Here is a 23,133-nt window from a genome sequence, read left to right as displayed (position 1 = left end):
TGCTTTGGCTATTCGGGCTCTTTTGTGTCTCCATACGAATTTTAAGATTTTTTTGTTCTAGTTCTGTAAAAAATTCCATTGGTAATTTGATAGGGATTGCATTGAATCTGTAGATTGCTTTGGGTAGTATAGTCATTTTCACAATATTGATTCTTCCAATCCAAGAACATGGTATATCTCTCCATCTGTTGGTATCTAATCTTTCATTTCTTTCAGCAGTGTCTTATAGTTTTCTGCATACAGGTCTTTTGTCTCCCTAGGTAGTTTTATTCCTAGGTATTTTATTCTTTTTGTTGCAATGGTAAATGGGAGTGTTTCCTTAATTTCTGTTTCTGATTTTTTGTTGTTGGTGTATAGGAATGCCAGAGATTTCTGTGCATTAATTTTGTATCCTGCAACTTTACCAAATTCATTGATTAGTTCTAGTAGTTTTCTGGTGGCGTCTTTAGGATTTTCTATGTATAGTATCATGTCATCTGCAAACAGTGACAGTTTTACGTCTTCTTTTCCAATTTGTATTTCTTTTTCTTCCCTAATTGCTGTGGCTAGGACTTCCAAAACTGTGTTGAATAATATGGTGAGAGTGGACATCCTTGTCTTGTTCCTGATCTTAGAGGAAATGCTTTCAGTTTTTCACCACTGACAATGATGTTTGCTGTTGGTTTGTTGTATATGGCCTTTATTACGTTGAGGTAGGTTCCCTCTGTGCCCACTTTCTGGAGAGTTTTTATCATAAATGGGTGTTGAATATTATCAAAAGCTTTTTCTGCATCTATTGAGATGATCATATGGTCTTTATTCTTCAATTTGTTAATATGGTGTATCACATTGATTGATTTGCGTATATTGAAGAATCCTTACATTCCTGGGATAAGTCCCACTTGGTAATGGTGTCTGATCCATTTAATGTGTTGTTGGATTCTGTTTGCTCGTATTTTGTTGAGGATTTTTGAATCCATATTCATCAGTGATATTGGTCTGTAATTTTCTTTTTTTGTAGTATCTTTCTCTGGTTTTGGTATCAGGGTGATGGTGGCCGCATAGAATGAGTTTGGGAGTGTTCCTTCCTCTGCGATTTTTTGGATGAGTTTGAGAAGGATGGGTGTTAGCTCTTCTCTAAATGTTTGATAGAATTCACCTGTGAAGCTATCTGGTCCTGGGCTTTTGTTTGTTGGAAGATTCTTAATCACAGTTTCAATTTCAATCCTGGTGACTGGTCTGTGCATATTTTATGTTTCTTCCTGGTTCAGTTTTGGAATGTTATACCTTTCTAAGAACTTGTCCATTTCCTCCAGGTTGTCCATTTTATTGGCATAGAGTTGCTTGTAGTAGTCTCTTAGGATGCTTTGTATTTCTTCAGGGTCTGTTGTAACTTCTCCTTTTTCGTCTCTAACTTTATTAATTTGAGTCCTCTCCCTCTTTTTCTTGATGAGTTTGGCTAATGGTTTATCAATTTTGTTTATCTTCTCAAAGAACCAGCTTTTAGTTTTATTGATCTTTGCTATTGTCTTCTTTGTTTCTATTTCATTTATTACTGCTCCGATCTTTATGATTTCTTTCCTTCTACTAACTTTGGGTTTTGTTTGTTCTTCTTTCTCTAGTTCTGTTAGGTATAAGGTTAGGTTGTTTATTTGAGATGTTTGTTGTTTCTTGAGATAGGATTGTATTGCTATAAACTTTCTTCTTAGAACTGCTTTTGCTGCATCCCACAGGTATTGGATCATCGTGTTTTCATTGTCATTTGTCTTGGTATTTTTTGATTTCCTCTTTGGTTTCTTCAGTGATCTCTTGGTTATTTAGTAACGTATTGTTTAGCCTCCATGTGTTTGTGTTTTTTACGGTTTTTTACCTGTAATTCATTTCTAATCTCATAGCGTTGTGGTCAGAAAAGATGCTTGATATGATTTCAATTTTCTTAAATTTACTGAGACTTGATTTGTGACCCAAGATGTGATCTATCCTGGAGAATGTTCTGTGGGCACTTGAGAAGAAAGTGTAATCTGCTGTTTTTGGATGGAATGTCCTATAAATATCAATTAAATCTGTGTGGTTTATTGCATCATTTAAAGCTTGTGTTTCATTATTAATTTTCCTTTTGGGTGATCTGTCCATTGGTGTAAGTGAGGTGTTAACATCGTCCCCCACTATTATTGTGTTACTGTTGGTTTCCTCTTTTATAGCTGTTAGCAGTTGCCGTATGTATTAAGGTGCTCCTATGTTGGGTGCATATATATTTATAATTGTTATACCTTCTTCTTGGATTGATCCCTTGATCATTATGTAGTATCCTTCCTTGTCTCTTGTAACATTCTTTTTTTTAAAGTCTATTTTATCTGATATGAGTATTGCTACCCAAGCTTTCTTCTGATTTCCATTTGCATGGAATATCTTTTTCCATCCCCTCACTTTCAGTCTTCAGACCCACTCTAGGTCTGAAGTGGGTCTCTTGTAAACAGCATATATATGGGTCTTGTTTTTGTATCCATTCAGTGAGCCTGTATCTTTTGGTTGGAGCATTTAGTCCATTCACGTTTAAGGTAATTATCAATATGTATGTTCCTATTACCATTTTCTTAATTGTTTTGGGTTTGTTTTTGTAGGTCCTTTTCTTGTCTTGTGTTTCCCACTTAGAGAAATTTTGTTGTAGAGCTGGTTTGGTCGTGCTGAATTCTGTTAGCTTTTGCTTGTCTGTGAAGCTTTTGATTTCTCCATTGAATCTGAATGAGATCCTTGCCGGGTAGAGTAATCTTGGTTGTAGGTTCTTCCCTTTCATCACATTAAGTATATCATGCCACTTGCTTCTGGCTTGTAGAGTTTCTGCTGAGAAATCAGCTGTTAACCTTATGGGAGTTCCCTTGTATGTTATTTGTCGTTTTTCCCTTGCTGCTTTCAATAATTTGTCTTTAATTTTTGCCAATTTGATTACTATGTGTTTCGGCATGTTTCTCCTTGGGTTTATCCTGTATGGGACTCTTTGTGCTTCCTGGACTTGGGTGGCTATTTCCTTTCCCATGTTAGGGAAGTTTTTGACTATAATCTCTTCAGATATTTTCTCTGGTCCTTTCTCTCTCTCTCTTCTCCTTCTGGGACCCCTATAATGCGAATGTTGTTGTGTTTAATGTTGTCCCAGAGGTCTCCTAGGCTGTCTTCATTTCTTTTCATTCTTTTTTCTTTATTCTGTTCTGCAGCAGTGAATTCCACCATTCTGTCTTCCAGGTCACTTACCCGTTCTTCTGCCCCAGTTATTCTGCTATTGATTCCTTCTAGTGTATTTTTCATTTCAGTCATTTTATTGTTCATCTCTGTTTGTTTGTTCTTTAATTCTTCTAGGTCTTTGCTAAACATTTCTTGCATCTTCTCGATCTTTGCCTCCATTCTTTTTCCGAGGTCCTGGATCATCTTCACTATCATTATTCTGAATTCTTTTTCTGGAAGGTTGCCTATCTCCACTTTATTTAGTTGTTTTTTCTGGGGTTTTATCTTGGTCCTTCATCTGGTACATAGCCCTCTGCCTTTTCATCTTGTCTATCTTTCTGTGAATGTGGCTTTTGTTCTACAGGTTGCAGGACTGTAGTTTTTCTTGCTTCTGCTGTTTGCCCTCTGGTGGATGAGGCTATCTCTGGGAGCATTGCCTCTTAATGTCTTCAGTTCACTTATTTTCTTCCAGATTACCAAACTTAGTAGAACCACAGGCGTTCACTCCTCTCCTGCAGTCTGCCAAACCTCCAAAATGCCTTTTTTCCTCTGGTTGCTTTTAAGTTTTTCTCTTTGCCACATGTTTTGAGCTCTTTCATTACGGTGTTCCTTATGGTATTGTTTCTTCTAATTGGGGTTCATTGAGCTTTTGGGATCTGTGGGTTTATAGTTTTCATAAAGTTTGGAAAGTTTTTTGCTATTTTTTTTCAAATATTTTTTTCTGCCCTCTCCCTCCTTTATGGACTCCAATTAGGCTATTTGAAATGGTCACACAGTTCATTAATGGTCTTTACATTTTTTGGTATTTTTCACTCTGTGTTTCTTTTTGGATAGTTTTGTTTGCTTGTTTGTTTTCAAAAGCAGTTTTTATTATTATTAGAAGTTTCAATTTATACCTAAAAATGGGTCAAAAATAAATGAGCTCTTAAAGACTTGGGTTAAGTATCTCTGCTATCATTTACAAATTGATATATCTTAATATTAATGAAAACTAAATGATTTAGTGATCATATACATCTGATATTTAACTATTATTATAAACTACCTTGTTCTGTACAAGTATTCAAGGACAGGGAAGATATTTAATAGAATAGATTATTTCCTTCTTTAAATCATTAATGCAAGTAGCATTTATCTAGGTCACAAACTAAACAGGTGATGACAAGAGAATAATATCCACAACTCAAGTTTAAGAGTTCTTACTTAATGGCTATATTTTTTATGTATAGTCCCTTGTCTCTTGTTACTGAGAAGAATGTTTCTGATATATGAACAATTATAAAATAAGCCAATAAGGGCTTCCCTGGTGGCGCAGTGGTTAAGGATCCGCCTGCCAATGCAGGGGACCACGGGTTCGAGCCCTGATTCGGGAAGATCCCACATGCCGCGGAGCAACTAAGCCCGCGAGCCACAACTACTGAGCCCACATGCCACAGCTAACCTGCCCATGCTCAGCAAGAAGAGAAGCCACTTCAATGAGAAATCCCCGCACCGCAGTGAAGAGTAGCCCTCACTTGCAGAAGCTAGAGAAAGCCCGCATGCAGCAACGAGGACCCAACACAGACAAAAATTTTAAAAAGCCAATAAAATTAATTTTCTGGTTACAATTTTATACTGTTTTAAGTCTTTCAGTTAATAGTTTTAGTTCTCTAAGTAGTATATTATCAAGAAGTCAGAAGTTATATATTAGGAACCATGAATAAATCATTGTATAAGATTTCTCAAGCTTTGGAACATGCAATGTTTATTGTTTTAATTTTTTCTGCTTTTCTAAATCTCCTGCCTGTTTTCTAGGATAAAAACACCAACAATAAGAGGGAGGGTACACTACATTAAATAATTTTTTGGTAAAAGAAAAGGCAAACCATATTAAATATGAACCAGTTTGATGTGTTTCAAGCAAGATATTAGTAAGCTACATATCTATAAAGTAACATAAATCTTCAATTTCCAGCGTTATAGCAAACATGATACTTAGAAATGTGAGATGAATGATATTTAACATATTTAGTATTATGACAATAAACTCTTCAAGTTCAGGTCAGTAAGAATGTAGCCATCTTTCTGTCACTTCTGCAATCAGAGAAAGTATATTTGCTTCCCACACAAATCCCTCCATCCTGTTGCCATAGCTCTCTTTAGTTTTCAGACATATGGCAGACACCTGGTCTAAGGGTGCTGAATTGCCCTAAACACACTTCAAACTTCCAAGTCATCTCAGTGGAAGTAACTATCCCAAGGAAGCTTGAGGTGAAGGAGTTACCAACTCATCCACTTCTCCCCTCCCTACCCCAACCCCCTCCCTTCATGATACATAGCATGGCCACATACTTTACGAAGACGTCTTCAGGAAAATTCTAACCCTTTTTTTATTTGTATATATATATATATATATTTTTTTTTTTTTTTTTTTTGCAGTACAGAGGCCTCTCACTGTTGTAGCCTCTCCCGTTGCGGAGCACAGGCTCCAGAGGCTCAGGCTCAGCGGCCATGGCTCATGGGCCCAGCCACTCCACGGCATGCGGGATCTTCCCAGACCGGGGCATGAACCCGTGTCCCCTGCATCGGCAGGCAGACTCTCAACCACTGCGTCACCAGGGAAGCCCTATTTGTATATTTTAAACTACAAATAGGATGAGAAATTTTAAAAGTTGTACAGTCAGCCTTGAAATGTTTGTTCACTACACATGTGTTGATCTTCATATTCAGATTGGTCCTCAGTCAAATGAAAGACATATTCCCAAATGATATCCTCTTAAAATAACTAATTTTTAAAAATTAGGTATAGTTGGCAAAATTGTAAGATATTTAAAGTGCATTGTGGTGATTTGATATGGAGATATATATATATACATATACTGTGAAAGAATTTCCACCATCTAATTAACACATCCATCACCTCATTTATTTTTTCTGTGAGAACATTTAAGTTCTACCTTCTTAGCAAATTTTAATTATACAATACAGTGTTAACTATAGTGACCATGGTTTTGTTTGTTTGTTTATTATTTATTTTTGGCTGTGCTGGGTCTTTGCTGCTGCACATGGGCTTTCTCTAGTTGCGGCAAGTGGGGGCTACTCTTCATTGCGGTGCGCAGGCTTCTCTTTGCAGTGACTTCTCTTGTTGCAGAGCATGGGCTCTAGGCACGCAGGTTTCAGTAGTTGCAGCATGCGGGCTCAGTAGTTGTGGTACACGGACTTTAGTAGTTATGGCGCACAGCTCAGTAGTTGTGGTGCACAGGCTTATTTGCTTTGCGGCATGTGGGGTCTTCCCAGACCAGGGATCAAACCTGTGTCCCCTGCATTGGCATGTGGATTCTTAACCACTGGACCCCACCAGGGAAGTACTATAGGGACCATGTTTTATATTAGATTCTCAGACCATACTCATCTTATAGCTAAAAGTTTGTATCCCTTTTCCAACCTGTCCCTATTTTCCCCACCCCTGTCCCAGCCCCTGGCAACAATTTTTCTGCTCTCTGTTTCTATGAGTTTGACTTTTTTTTTTATTCTACATGTTACTGATACAATACCGTATTTCTCTTTCTCTGGCTTATTTCTCATAGCATAATGCCTTCAGCTCCATCCATGTTTTCACAAATGGAAAGATTTACTTCTTAATCATAACTGTTTTGTTTGTTTATACACACACACACACACACACACACACACACACGCACCACATCTTCTTTATCCATTCATCCGTTGATGGACACACCTATGTTGTTTCCATACCTTGGCTGTTGTGAGCAAAGCTGCAATGAATATGGGAGGGCAGATATCTTCTCAAGATCCTGTTTTCATTTCCATTGGATGTAAACCCAGAAGTGGAATTGCTGAATCATATGGAAGGGCTATTTTTAAGTTTTTGAGGAACCTTTATACTGTTTTTCACAGTGGCTGCGCCAATTTACATAAGTGTTCCCTCTTCTCCACATCCTCACCAGCATTTGTTATTTGTAGACTTTTTGATGATAATCATTTTGACAGGTGTGAGGTGATATCTCATTGCTTTGATTTGTGTTTCCTTGATTAATGATGTTGAGCATCTTTTAATGTACCTATTGGCCATTTGCATGTCTTTTGTAGAAAAATATCTGTTCAGTTCCTCTGCCCATTTTTTGATTGGATTTTTAAAATTTATTTATTTATTTTATTTTTGGCTGCATTGGGTCTTTGTTGCTGCGTGTGGGCTTTCCCTAGTTGTGGCAAGCGGGGGCTACTCTTCGTTGCGGCGCACGGGCTTCTCATTGTGGTGGCTTCTCTTGTTGCAGAGCACCGGCTCTAGGCGCGCGGGCTTCAGTAGTTGTGGCTTGTGGGTTCCAGAGCACAGGCTCAGTAGTTGTGGTGCACAGGCTTAGTTGCTCCACAGCATGTGGGATCTTCCCACACCAGGGCTTGAACCCGTGTCCCCTGCATTGGCAGGCGGATTCTTAACCACTGCACCACCAGGGAAGTCCTGATTGGATTTTTTAAAAATATTTATTTATTTGGCTGCATCGGGTCTTAGTTGCGGCACGTGGGTTCTTTGTTGCGGCATGTGGGATCTTTCATTGTGGCGCACGGGCTTCTCTCTAGTTGTGGTGTGTGGGCGCAGTAGTTGAGCGGCGTACGGGCTTAGTTGCCCTGTGGCATGTGGGATCCTAGTTCCCCGCCCAGGGATCGAACCCACATTCCCTGCATTGGAAGGCAGACTCCAACTGCTGGACCACCAGGGAAGTCCCTTGATTGGATTTTTTGTTTGGTTTTTTTTTTGTTTTGTTTCTATTGAGTTGTATGTGTTCTTTATATATTTTATGGTTCTAGGTCTTATGTTAAATTATTTAATCCATTTCGAGTTGATTTTTGTGCATGGTATAAGATAGGGGTCCAGTTTCATTGTTTTTTTTTTTTTTGTCAGGTAGTTTCAATTGCTATGCCTTCCAAATCACTAATATGTTCTTTGGTAATGCCTAATTTGCTGTTAATTCCATCCAGTATATACTTCATATTACACATTGTAGTTTTTATCTCTGAGTTCATTTTGTGTCTTTTCTATATCTTCCATGTGTCTACTTAATTTTTTGAACATGTTGAATATATTTATAACTGGTTTAATATTCTCTGCTAATTCTAACATTTCTGCTTTGTTTTTGATCAATTGATTATTCTCCTTATTATGGGTTGTGTTTCTTTGCCTATTTGCACATCTAGTTATTTTAATTGGATGCCAGGCACTGTCAGTTTTACCATTTGGGTCTTGGATATTTTTGTACTTCTGTGAATCTTCTTGAGCTTCCTAGTGTTGATTATTTTCTGCTACTCCAGCAAGACCTATCTGTCTACTCTACTCAATGCCCTGTGAATCATGAGGTTTTCTATTCTGGCTGGTGGGAACAGGCACTATTCCTGGCCTTATGTGAGCACCGGGCATTCTTTCTTCAAATTCTTTCAGATAGTTCTTTTCTGTGTGAGTTATTTTCCTCATGTGAATGCACTGCTTAGTTTTCTGCTTAACACTTGAGGGGCACCATCTGCAGATCTTTGGAGGTCTGCCTCTGTGCAATTCTCTCCTCTCTGGTATTCTTTTGTATGTGCTCCAGTTGCCTTGGAGTCTCCAGATGCTCAGCTGTGCCTACTCAATCTAGGAAGTCTGCCAGGCTGCCTTGGTTTCCCCTTTTTGGTAGACAGGCTCGATTCATGGACCTGTTACAGTAGTGCAGGGCCCCAAGCTCCAAAAGGGCCCATGTTTGGATTTAATGCTCTGTGGCCACCATCTTGAAATTCATAATAATCTTATATTTGTGTTTTGTAAGTGAAATCCTGTGGTGCAACAGAGCATACACTGGGGGCTTGGAGCCAGGGTTCACATGTGGCCCTTCCTCTCTCTGTCTCACTGCCTCTTTGGATAGGTTCTTGCTAACCACTCTCCTATCTCTGGCACCTCAGCTTCCTCCCTCGTCCCCCGCCCAGCAACTAATGATACCCTCTCTCTCCAGTGGGGGCTTGGGCATGGGCACAGGGAGAGTCAGAATCAGATGCCTATTTCTGTGGAATCTCAGGGTGGGGCATGGTGGCAACCATCCCTGCCCCAAGCTGGCAGTTCCACAGTACATTCAACAGGAGATTCAGCTGGGATGAACCTCTTGCCTACTTTCTTCCAGTTACCTACCCATCCTGGCACAGAAGTTGTAATACTCTTTGGGGCTGCCTAAACCACAGTGGTTTGGGGTGTCAGACCCATGGGAAGTGGGGATTTCTGGCTCGTCTTCCTGGGGGCACTGATTCAGCTGGTGGCATGAGGGAGAAGCCAACAGCTGGTTTGCTGCAAGCGTGTGTGTGCATGCCTTGTCAGAGGGCACAGCTTCTGGGTACCTCTGAGGGTCTGCACTTGCCCTTCAAGTATCCCATGTCTGAGGGAATGTAACATTAAATAGCACATAAAAACCACCATGATGGGTTAAGAGAGAGAATGTGGAAGAAAGGAAAACATTTTTCCTTTTTCTTAAATTTATTTATTTATTTATTTTTGGCTGAGTTGGGTCTTTGTTGCTGTGCGCAGGCTTCCTCTAGCTGCAGCGAGTGGGGGCTACTCTTCGTTGCGGTGCGCGGGCTTCTCATTGCAGTGGCTTCTCTTGATGTGGAGCACAGGCTCTAGGCACATGGGCTTCAGTAGTTGCGGCTGGTGGGTTCTAGAGCTCAGGCTCAGTAGTTGTGGTGCACGGGCTTAGTTGCTCTGCGGCATGTGGGATCTTCCCACACCAGGGCTTCAACCCGTGTCCCCTGCATTGGCAGGCGGATTCTTAACCAGTGCGCCACCAGGGAAGCCCTTTTCCTGCCTTTTGAATAAGGGCTTTTACTTTTTCATTTTGTACTGGGCTTTGCAGCTTATGTAGCCGGTCTCGATCAGAGGACTCACCTTATTTTTTAACCATCTTTCAGGGATCACTTTTTCTTCATTGCCTGATGTATCTTAAAAAATCATTGTTTCATGAATTTTGTATTTTTTTTCTCTCTCTTTTTTGCTTGTTTCAGGCACAGGGTGAATTCAGTCCTTGTTACTCCACCTTGGCTGGAGGCAGAAGTCTTCTACATTTCCATACGTTTATCTTGAGTATTATGCATTAGTATTGTGCATAAGTATTATGCAACTGCATAAGAAAGAGTTCAATATCAGATTAATGGCAAGCTAAACTAATAGTAATATTTGGAATTCTTAGGGATAAACACATCAGAAATGGGTACAAATCTCATTAAAATGCAAAACATATAACTCTCAGGGAAATCATTTCAAAAAATTTGACCAGAATCTGTCCTCAGGCTTTAATATCTGCCCCAGTGCCCTGGGACCCTCCCAGCTAGCCCTGGGTTCCAGGATAGCATATAAAGAGTTAATCCACAAATGGGTCATTCTGTCCAATTTCCCTAAAGACACAAGCTGGCAATTAATCATATAAGACCAATTTGTCATCAAATCAATTGTCCAAAGGTCTCATAATCCAGAACACAGTGTTTTGAAAGGACACATGAAATCTATCATGCCCCCACATAGCCTGGCCAGGATTGCATTTGAGGAGTACAGGTCAGTGATGGACAGTTTTCGCTGGACAGATTAGGAATGTCACCAAAAGGCCAGTGCGGTGGGAAGTGCCTAGTAGCTGGGGGACAAAATCCAATGGCCACGGCCTCTGCTGCTGCTGCTTCCCTTCCTCATCCCACCAAAAGAGCACACCAGCCCCTCCTCCACCTCCCCTCAGGCACACGCTCCTTGACCATTAAGAATGTCCAACCCTTGCAAAGGCTCCAACCATTAGCGTTTAACCAATCTATGAAGAAGTAAAATTATGGTGAGCTGGAAAGAGCACTGCACTTAGAAATAAAAGATTTGAGTTTAGGGAATTCCCTAGGGGTGGCCTAGTGGTTAGGATTCCAGGCTTTCACTGCCATGGCCTGGGTTCAATCCCTGGTCAGGGAACTGAGATCCCACAAGCTGTGAGGTGCAGCAAAAAAAGATTTGAGTTTACTTCTCTATCACTACCTAATGGTGGGACCTTGAGCATTTCTGGGCTTCCCTGTCTTCATCTGAAGATGGGGAAAATAATTTTCTTACCTTCATTTGCATGATTGTTGTGAGGATGAAATTAGATAATAGGGAAAACTTGGTGTAGTGTAAAGAGCATGTTGGATTCAACAAAATTATGCTTCCAATTCCAATATAAACACTTTATAGTTGTGTGACTTTAGGGAAGTTACTTAACCTTTCAGAGCCATAGCTTCCGAATCTGTAGAATGGGATAATATCTGTCTCACAGAGACATTGTGAGGATTAAGTGAGTTCCAAAGTGCCTGACCTCTAAAAAGCACTCAAGAAATTATAATAAATTACAAAATCTAGATAATATTTTGTAAAATTCTATACAAATGGAACAAGGAGATATGCAATGGGAGGAACTTGCTTTTTTTTTTAAAGGCTGTAACCCTTTTTCATAAAGATTGATTATCCTGGTTCTTTGCCATAACGTCTTTTTTTCCATAACATCTTTAAATTCAAGATTTCACAATAATAGTTTTCAGAGAAGCTCTGATAGTAGTGTCATAAAAGGATTGAAAAATGACTTCCGGAAAGTGGGCAAAGACCTCTAGCTCTCCCCAAAATAAGGTGCTCTAGGAACTAGCTTAGGACACCGATTTCCTCAGACAAAATACATAGTTCTTGACTTTTTTGGCCTCCATAGGCTCATCATTGTTCACATGTTACATGATCTAGTGTTTGCCCATCAGAATGTTTACTATTCTTCAACTATTCATGTATATTTTTGTGCAGCACTTGTAATTTTCATATTCTAATTTCCTTTCTATTGTAACCCTACGTCACTTATTACTAGGACTTTCAACACTCTCACTGCTTTTGTATGTATCAGATATATGTTAATAATGTTCATTAAACTGCTCAAACCTAGGCAAAATCACAGCAAACACATCCAATGAATGCCAATGCCAGAGACCAAAATGACAGTCAATAAGCTGCTGGTGGCAGACAGAGTTAATGACATTTGCCCTCCATACAGCTTTGTGGCTCTAAGAAATGTCTCAAATAGAGGAGTTTCTGTGTGTATAGGGAACTTTACTATATGCCAGGCATTATGCCAGGAGCTGAAATGCAGTCGGGAGCAAGAGAGATCTGGTGTCTGCTCTCCCCAAATTCTCAATCTAACTGAGGGCACAGATCAGGAAAGGGCAACTGCCATGCAGTGTGATGAAATGATGGGGAGCTATGGAAGCACAGAGGAAGGTCACCTAAGCCAGACTTGCAGAGCAGAGAAGACTTGTGGAGGAAGTGAAGTCTAAGCTGAGACCAGAAAGAGAAGTAGGATTGAGTCAGGTAAAGATGGAGGAAAGAGGGTCCTATGCAAGGAACATGACCTGTTCAGGGAACTGTATTTCAGTCCTGCTGGATGCAAATTGTGATGAGAAAGGCTGCAGAGGGAAGCCAGAGCCAGGCCACACAGGGCCTTATAACCCATGGGGAGGGAGTTAGGAGTAGTTGGGTGCTCTGGAAGGAGACACTTGGAGTCTCAGCTGTTTATTCTATTGATACTTAGTAGTGTGAACTTGGACAAGTTATTTAAGATTTTAAGCCTCAGTTTCCACATGTGTAAAATGAGGACAATGCTCTAATAATACTTCATAGGCTTGGTTAAGTGTTCATGAGATAGCACACATACCTAACACATAGAATGTGCTTAATAAATATTAGCAATTATTATTTCTATCTTATTTCATCTAATATGAACTTGACATATATTGGCTGGTTGGAAAATTGTTGGTCTCATAGATTTGTATAGGATATATGTATGTATGTATATACATAAATACACACATACATACACATATCTATTTTCAAATTATATTTTTTTCTTCATTTTGTTGATTATGAAACAAGTTTTATATATTGATATACTCCTATTTGGCCTCCCTTTCTTTTCTGATTTGTCTTCCATGGCTTTATATCTTAAACATTATCATGCCTTCAGCGATAGTATCTTCTGTCTTCCTCAGTCTTTTTGAAACTTGCTGCTTCTGTGTCTTCCTACTCTTTGCATCTAAATTGATAGCCTTGGGAACGAGCGCCCTCTGGCTTTCATCTTGTGTCAGTTCAAGAGACAATGTCCCATTAACTGTGATCTACAGTCCCTGTGATCTGCGGTTTCTGCTTATGTGCAGAAACCCTCAGTCCCAGAGAACGTGAAGGCTGTTAAAGCTGCAGGTTTCACAATACAAAACCTCTGGCTATTATAAAATTGTCCTTGGCCTTGAATTTTCAAAGGTATCACACAGCTACTTATTAACCTACATTTCACGTTATTGTATCCGTACACAAAGATTGTTACATATAAAGAGACTTTCCTAGAAGAAAAGGTACAAAGATTTGGAGACCTGGAATCGAGACCTATGTATCAACTATTACTGTGTGGCCTTGGAAAAGTCCTTCTCCCAACTAGGCCTCCCATTTTTCAAATGAAAAAGTTAGACAAGATCCATGTTTTGCGGAATATGCTTTGTAGAATACTCTATTAATTTTGAGGTATCACATACACACAATCGAGAGAGGAGAGGCTACATTATCAAATAAATTTGGAAAATGGGGTGTTAAACAAAATAAAAGTGTTTCTTGACTGTAGGAGTTCTCACATTTTGCAGTGCTAATACAGTACGTGTTCTGAATTTGCAAGACATGACTATAGATTCCCACTGTCAGTTGACTGCAGAACCCTTTGCTGGAAGAGCATCTTGCAATGCCAATATTCTACGAAAAATATTCTTGAAAATGCTGGTCTATGCAGTAATTTAATTTGGTGAATCTTCCTGATCACCAAAGACAAGGTCAGGCAAGCAATGTGCTAATGTTAGGATGCCAAGTCAGTGATAAAGTCTGACAACAATCATGAACATAGCCTAATAATAATAAAAACGATAATGATATTTATCAATAATTCAATAATGGTTATTGAGTGCTAGATAAGCCAAGGCACTGTGCCAAGTGCCTTATACATGTTATCTCATTTTATCCTCACAACAACTCAAAGAGTTTCTGTTATTTTCCCATCCTAAAGATGAGGAAACTGAGTTTGAGAGAGATCAAATAAGTTACTTAAGGTCAGAAAGCTACTAAATTTCAGAGCTGGGATTGAAGCCCTGGCCAGCTGCTGCCAAAGGAAATGTGCTAAGTATGCTATACTTACGGTGATAATATAACTTCTTGTCCAAACCAAGACACTTTTGAGAGTGAAGGGAACTCTAAAAATAACCTTATAATTTTTGAAATATTAACTTTTCCACCAAACTGATTTAATTATATTGGAGTGCAAAACCCAGGGTCAAAAAGAAAATCCTTTTTTAAAAAATGAAAAATCTACTTGTGTATATTAAAGCAAGATGTAAGTTATTGATATTGATTATCTGAACATTTAAAAATAGCATAAGAAGACTTCCCTGGTGGTCCACTGGTTAAGACTCTGTGTTTCCACGGCAGGGGGCACAAGTTTGATCCCTGGTGGGGGAACTAAGATCCCACATGCCACACAGCATGGCCAAAAAAAAATTTTTTAACTCCCCTGGTGGCACAGTGGTTAAGAATCCACTTGCCAACGCAGGGGACACGGGTTCGATCCCTGGTCTGGGAAGATCCCACATGCCACGGAGCAACTAAGCCCATGCGCCACAACTACCGAGCCTGTGCTCCAGAGCCCACAAGCCACAACTACTGAGCCCACGTGCCACAATTACTGAAGCCTGCATGCCTAGAGCCTGTGGTCCACAACAAAAGAAGCCACCGCAATGAGAAGCCCACACACTGCAATGAAGACTAGTCCCCACTCGCAGCAACTAGAGAAACCCAGCATGCAGCAATGAAGACCCAACGCAGCCAAAAAATAAAATAAATAAAAAAAAATAAAAATAGTGTAAGTAGAGTAATTAATATTGGTTCATGTTCAAATAGTCTAATCAGTTTCTTAGTCCTGCCTTTTATAATGCATCATTGGTATCTTCGTGAAGAATGTATTTTTTCAATATGGTATTATTATTTTTAAATTTTTTAAAGTGTCTGCAATAATTTTCAAACTTGCATTTGATGGTTAAGAAATTTCAAATTGTTCATGCTTTCAACTGGCTCATTTCTGTAAACCACCCTATTTTTCCTTTTTTAACATACTATCTAATTTTTTATTTTTTTATTGAAGTATAGTTGATTTACAATATTATGTTAGTTTCAGGTGTACAGCACACATAGTGATTTGGTATTTTTATAGGTTATACTCCATTAAAAGCTATTACAAAATGATGGCTATAATTCCCTGTATTGTACAATATATCCTTGTTGTTTATTTTATACATAATAGTTTATACCTCTTAATCCCATACCTCTGTCTTGCCCCTCCCCCCTTCCCTCTTCCCACTGGTAACCACTAGTTTGTTCTCTATATCTGTGAGTCTGTTTCTGTTTTGCTATATACATTCTTTTATTGATTCATTTCCACATATAAGTGATATCATACAGTATTTGTCTTTGAGTTATTTCACTAAGCATAATAATCTCTAGGTCCGAGGAAACTTACACAAGCCTCTTAGATAGCCTCATCCACCAGAGGGCAGACAGCAGAAGCAAGAAGAAAAACAATCCTGCAGCCTGTGGAACAAAATCCACATTCACAGAAAGATAGACAAGATGAAAAGGCAGCGGGCTATGTACGAGATAAAGGAACAAGATAAACCCCAGAAAAACAACTAAATGAAGTGGAGATAGGCAACCTTCCAGAAAAAGAATTCAGAATAATGATAGTGAAGATGATCCAGGACCCCGAAAAAAGAATGGAGGCAAAGATCGAGAAGATGCAAGAAATGTTTAACAAAGACCTAAAAGAATTAAAGAAAAAACAAACAGAGATGAACAATAAAATGACTGAAATGAAAACTACACTAGAAGGAATCAAAAGCAGAATAACTGAGGCAGAAGAACGGATAAGTGACCTGGAATACAGAATTGTGGAATTCACTGCTGCACAACAGAATAAAGAAAAAAAGAATGAAAAGAAATGAAGACAGCCTAAGAGACCTCTGGGACAACATTAAACGCAACAACAGTCTCATTATAGTGGTCCCAGAAGGAGAAGAGAGAGAGAAAGGACCAGAGGAAATATTTGAAGAGATTATAGTCGAAAACTTCCCTAACATGGGAAAGAAAATAGCCACCCAAGTCCAGGAAGCTCAGAGAGTCCCATACAGGATAAACCCAAGGAGAAACACACCAAGACACATAGTAGTCAAATTGGCAAAAATTAAAGACAAAGAAAAATTATTGAAAGCACCAAGGGAAAAATGACAAATAACATACAAGGGAACTCCCATAAGGTTGTTCAGCTGATTTCTCAGCAGAAACTCTACAAGCCAGGAGGGAGTAGAATGATATACTTAAAGTGATGAAAGGAAAGGACCTACAACCAAGATTACTCCACCCGGCAATGATCTCATTCAGATTCAATGGAGAAATCAAAAGTTTAACAGACAAGCAAAAGATAAGAGAATTCAGCACCATCAAACCAGCTCTACAACAAATGCTACAGGAACTTCTTTAAGTAGGAAACACAAGAGAAGAAAAGGACCTACAAAAACAAACCCAAAACAGTTAAGAAAATGGTAATAGGAACATACATATTGATAATTACCTTAAACGTGAATGAATTAAATGCTCCAACCAAAAGACACAGACTCACTGAATGGATACAAAAACAAGACCCATATATATGCTGTCTATAAGAGACTCACTTCAGACCTAGAGAAACATACAGACTGAAAGTGAGGGGTTGGAAAAAGATATTCCATGCAAATGGCAATCAGAAGAAAGCTTGGGTAGCAATACTCATATCAGATAAAATAGACTTTAAAAAAAAGAATGTTACAAGAGACAAGGAAGGATACTACATAATGATCAAGGGATCAATCCAAGAAGAAGGTATAACAATTATAAATATATATGCACCCAACATAGGAGCACCTCAATACATAAGGCAACTGCTAACAGCTATAAAAGAGGAAATCGACAGTAACACAATAATAGTGGGGGACTTTAACACCTCACTTATACCAATGGACAGATCATTCAAAATGAAAATAAATAAGGAAACAGAAGCTTTAAATGACACAATAGACCAGATAGATTTAATTGATATTTATAGGACATTCCATCCAAAAACAGCAGATTACACTTTCTTCTCAAGTGCGCACGGAATATTCTCCAGGATAGATCGCATCTTGGGTCACAAATCAAGCCTCAGTAAATTTAAGAAAATTGAAATGATATCAAGCATATTTTCTGACCACAATGCTATGAGATTAGAAATGAATTACAGGTAAAAAAAAAAACGGAAAAAGCACAAACACATGGAGGCTAAACAATACGTTACTAAATAACCAAGAGATCACTGAAGAAATCAAAGAGGAAATCAGAAAATACCTAGAGACAAATGACAATGAAAACACGAAGATCCAAAACCTATGGGATGCAGCAAAATCAGTTCTAAGAGAGAAGTTTATAGCTATACAAGTCTACCTCAAGTAACAAGAAAAATCTCAAATAAACAATCTAACCTTACACCTAAAGAAACTAGAGAAAGAAGAACAAACAAAACCCAAAGTTAGCAGAAGGAAAGAAATCATAAAGATCAGAGCAGAAATAAATGAAATAGAAACAAAGAAAACAATAGCAAAGATCAATAAAACTAAAAGCTGGTTCTTTGAGAAGATAAACAAAATTGATAAACCATTAGCCAGACTCATCAAGAAAAAGAGGGAGAGGACTGAAAGCAGTAAAATTAGAAATGAAGGGCTTCCCTGGTGGCACAGTGGTTGAGAGTCTACCTGCTGATGCAGGGTACACGGGTTCATGCCCCAGTTCGGGAAGATCACACATGCTGTGGAGCGGCTGGGCCCGTGAGCCATGGCCACTGAGCCTGTGCGTCCGGAGCCTGTGCTCCGCAACGGGAGAGGCCACGACAGTGAGAGGCCCGCGTACCGCAAAAAAAAAAAAAAAAAAAAAAAAAAAAATTAGAAATGAAAAAGGAGAAGTTACAACAGACACTGCAGAAATACAAACCATCCTAAGAGACTACTAAAAGCAATTCTATGCCAATAAAATGGACAACCTGGAAGAAATGGACAAATTCTTAGAAAGGTATAACCTTCCAATACTGAACCAGGAAGATAGAAAATATGAACAGACCAATCACAAGTAATAAAATTGAAACTGTGATTAAAAATCTTCGAACAAACAAAAGTCCAGGACCAGATGGCTTTACAGGTGAATTCTATCAAACATTTAGAGAAGAGGTAACACCAATCCTTCTCAAACTCCTCCAAAAAATTGCAGAGTAAGGAACACTCCCAAACTTATTCTATGAGGCCACCATTGCCCTGATACCAAAACCAGAGAAAGATACTGCAAAAAGGAAAATTACATACCAATATCACTGCTGAATATAGATGCAAAAATCCTCAACAAAATACTAGCAAACAGAATACAATGTACATTAAAAGCATCAGACACCATGATCAAGTGGGATTTATCCCAGTGATGCAAGGATTCTTCAATATACACAAATCAATCAGTGCGATACACCATATTAACAAATTGAAGAATAAAGACCATATGATCATCTCAATAGATGCAGAAAAAGTTTTTGACAAAATTCAACACCCATTTATGATAAAAACTCTCCAGAAAGTGGGCATAGAGGGCACCTACCTCAACATAATAAAGGCCATATACGACAGACCCACAGCAAACATCATTCTCAATGGTGAAAAACTGAAAGCATTTCCTCTAAGATCAGGAACAAGACAAGGATGTCCACTCTCACCACCATTATTCAACATAGTATTGGAAGTCCTAGCCACGGCAATCAGAGAAGAAAAAGAAATAAAAGGAATCCAAATTGGAAAAGAAGAAGTAAAACTGTCACTGTTTGCAGGTGACATGATACTATACATAGAGTATCCTAAAAATGCCACCAGAAAACTACTAGAGCTAATCAATGAATTTGGTAAAGTTGCAGGATACAAAATTAATGCACAAAAATCTCTTGCATTCCTATACACTAATCATGAAAAATCTGGAAGAGAAATTAAGGAAACACTCCCACTTACCATTGCAACAAAAAGAATAAAATACCTAGGAATAAACCTACCTAGGGAGATAAAAGACCTGTATGCAGAAAACTATAAGACACTGATGAAAGAAATTAAAGATGATACCAACAGATGGAGAGATATACCATGTTCTTGGATTGGAAGAATAAATATTGTGAAAATGACTATACTATCCAAAGCAATCTACAGATTCAATGCAATCCCTATCAAATTACCAATGGCATTTTTTACGGAACTAGAACAAAAATCTTAAAATTTGCATGGAGACACAAAAGACCCTGAATAGCCAAAGCAGTCTTGAGGGAAAAAAACAGAGCTGGAGGAATCAGACTCCCTGACTTCAGACTATACTACAGAGCTACAGTAATCAAGACAATATGGTACTGGCACAAAAACAGAAACATAGATCAATGGAACAAGATAAAAATCCCAGAGATAAACCCACACACCTATGGTCGACTAATCTATGACAAAGGAGGTAAGGATATTAAATGTAGAAAAGACAGTCTCTTCAATAAGTGGTGCTGGGAAAACTGGACAGCTCCATGTAAAAGAATGAAATTAGAACACTCCTTAACACCATACACAAAAATAATCTCAAAATGGATTCGAGACCTAAATGTAAGACCGGACACTATAAAACTCTTAGTGGAAAACAGAGGAAGAACACTCTTTGACATAAATCACAGCAAGATCTTTTTTGGCCCACCTCCTAGAGTAATGGAAATAAAAACAAAAATAAACAAATGGGACCTAATGAAACTTAAAAGCTTTTGCACAGCAAAGGAAACCATAAACAAGACGAAAAGACAATCCTCAGAATCGGAGAAAATATTTGCAAATGAAGCAAGTGACAAAGGATTAATCTCCAAAATATATAAACAGCTCATGCAGCTCAATATTAAATAAACAAACAACCCAATCCAAAAATGGACAGAAGACCTAAATAGACATATCTCCAAAGAAGACATACAGATGGTCAAGAAGCACATGAAAAGCTGCTCAACATCACTAATTATTAGAGAAATGCAAATCAAAACTACAATGAGGTATCACCTCACACCAGTTAGAATGGGCATCATCAGAAAATCTACAAACAACAAATGCTGGAGAGGGTGTGGAGAAAAGGGAACCCTCTTGCACTGTTGGTGGGAATGTAAATTGATACAGTCACTATGGAGAACAGTATGGAGGTTCCTTAAAAAACTACAAATAGAATTACCATATGATCCAGCAATCCCACTATTGGGCATATACCCAGAGAAAACCATAATTCAAAAAGACACACACACCCCAATGTTCCTTGCAGCAGTATTTACAATAGCCAGGTCATGGAAGCAACCTAAATGCCCATTGACAGACGAATGGATAAAGAAGATGTGGTACATATATACAGTGGAATATTACTCAGCCATAAAAAGGAACGAAATTGAGTCATTTGTTGAGACGTGGATGGATCTAGAGACTGTCATACAGAGTGAAGTAAGTCAGAAAGAGAAAAACAAATATCGTATATTAACACATGTAGGTGGAACCTAGAAAAATGGTACAGATGAACCAGTTTGCAGGGCAGAAGCTGAGACGAACAAACATATGGACACCAAGGGGGGAAAGCCGCGGGGGGGTGGGGTTGGTGGTGGGCTGAATTGGGCGATTGGGATTCACATGTATACACTGATGTGTATAAAACTGATGACTAATAAGAACCTGCTGTATAAAAAAATCAATAAAATTCAAAAAAAATTATGAAAATCAGAGCACAAAATTGTATTTAGGGTATTGGCCCAGTTGATATTATATGCATTTTCTGGGCATTATATGTTGAAGAAAGTCTGAAGGGACATAAAGGTTATTAATAGCTGTGTGATGAAATTATAGATCTTTTCCCCTTCTTTGAAACTGTATGTATTTTCCAATTTTTCTTTAATAAACATGTATTACTTTTGTAATTAGCATTCAAACTTTTAATAGCATTTTGTTGGAACACAGCAGATATCTTCTTTCTGGTGTTTCATTGGCATATCTGTCTCTACAGAAAAAAAATAATCTCTAGGTCCATCCATGTTACTGCAAATGGAACCTACTCCCCCACCTGCAATATACACATCCATGCTCACCCTTGGTTTTTTGGGGTTTTTTATGCGATACGCGGGCCTCTCACTGTTGTGGCCTCTCCCGTTGCAGAGCACAGGCTCCGGATGTGCAGGCTCAGCGGCCATGGCTCACAGGCCCAGCCGCTCCGCGGCATGTGGGATCTTCCCGGACTGGGGCACGAACCCACGTCCCCTGCATCGGCAGGCAGACTCTCAACCACTGCGCCACCAGGGAAGCCCCCAATCCTTTTTTAGGGATACATTCCAATGCCTTCCTGTTTTTGCTGTTATTTGCTGAGAGCTTCAAAAGCCAAAGAGATTGTTTTTTAGGACTCTATTTGTTGAATATTTTCATTAAATATTTCCAACTGATGTTGAATAAAATAACCCCAAATTCAGAGAACTCTGTAAAAAGTTCAATACCACTGTAGGACACTTAGGTGGACTGACAAAGTGGTTCTTCAAAAGCACAAACATTTCTAACGTCTGACTGACGATGGAGGGCAAAGCGAGAAAGCATATGCTGGGTTTTTATTTCTTATTTTGGGTATTCAACATTAACTTTGTCACATACAAAACCAAGTTTGGACCCTAGTAGTATATGTAGAAAAAACTATATTTGGAAATTTGACACTACAGCTTCTCTTTCAATAGGTATAATATTGCAGCTTATTTAGATGCAGTTGTCAATTGTATGTGCAGTATAACCAACCCCAAAGATGTTCCTGCTCTATAGATTTCTTAATTGATTCAGAACACTATTTTTACCATGACATTTTCCTCTGTTAAAATTTGCAGGAGGGGTGGGATAGGGAGGGTGGGAGGGAGGAAGATGCAAGAGGGAAGAGATATGGGAACATATGTATATGTATAACTGATTCACTTTGTTATAAAGCAGAAACTGACACACCATTGTAAAGCAATTATACCCCAATAAAGATGTTAAAATAAAAATTTGTGTTCATCTTGGGGACTTCCCTGGTGGCACAGTGGTTAAGATTCCACACTCCCAATGCAGGGGGCCCGGGGTTCGATCCCTGGCCAGGGACCTAGAGCCCACATGCATGCTGCAACTAAGAGTTCGCATGCCACAACTAAGGAGCCCATGTGCTGCAACTAAGGAGCCGGCGAGCTACAACTAAGGAGCCTGCCTGCTACAGCTAAGGCACTCACGTGCCACAACTAAGGAGCCCTTGAGCTGCAACTAAAGGAGCCCACCTGCTGCAACTAAAGGAGCCCACCTGCCGCAACTAAGACTCAGCACAAGCAAATTAATTGATTAATTAATTTAAAAAGTTGTGTTCATCTTATCACTGAGAAAAAAACTTTACCTTCAATGTTACACTTTGTTACTAAACTTACAGTAGCATTTATAATGCTGACAAATGTCTAACCTTCATCAAAATTAACTTCCAAAATTGTTATTTGATTCCATGCATTGGAGGAAATAACTGAACCATTATTATTATTATTTATAAATTTATTTATTTATTTTTGGCTTCGTTGGGTCTTTGTTGCTGCACGCGGGCTTTCTCTAGTTGCAGAGAGCAGGGGCTACTCTTCGTTGCGGTTCGTGGGCTTCTCACTGCGGTAGCTTCTCTTGTTGCAGAGCATGGGCTTCAGTAGTTGTGGCACACCGGTTTAGTTGCTCCACGGCATGTGG

At 38.9% G+C, this 23,133-nt stretch overlaps 1 long non-coding RNA gene across 1 annotated transcript in view; it reads right to left on the bottom strand.

Moving 5' to 3' along the window:
- LOC125963039 (uncharacterized) overlaps window positions 1-21,708 on the bottom strand; it is a 181,191-nt gene extending 159,483 nt beyond the window's left edge. The window contains exon 1 of the long non-coding RNA XR_007474792.1: window positions 20,434-21,708. This is a non-coding gene — a long non-coding RNA (uncharacterized LOC125963039). The remainder of the gene's footprint in view (window positions 1-20,433) is intronic.
- Window positions 21,709-23,133: the final 1,425 nt, after the last annotated feature.

This window comes from Orcinus orca, chromosome X, assembly GCF_937001465.1.
Source record: "Orcinus orca chromosome X, mOrcOrc1.1, whole genome shotgun sequence".
NCBI classification, from domain to species: domain Eukaryota; kingdom Metazoa; phylum Chordata; class Mammalia; order Artiodactyla; family Delphinidae; genus Orcinus; species Orcinus orca.
This window is presented reverse-complemented; position numbering and strand designations above follow the sequence as displayed.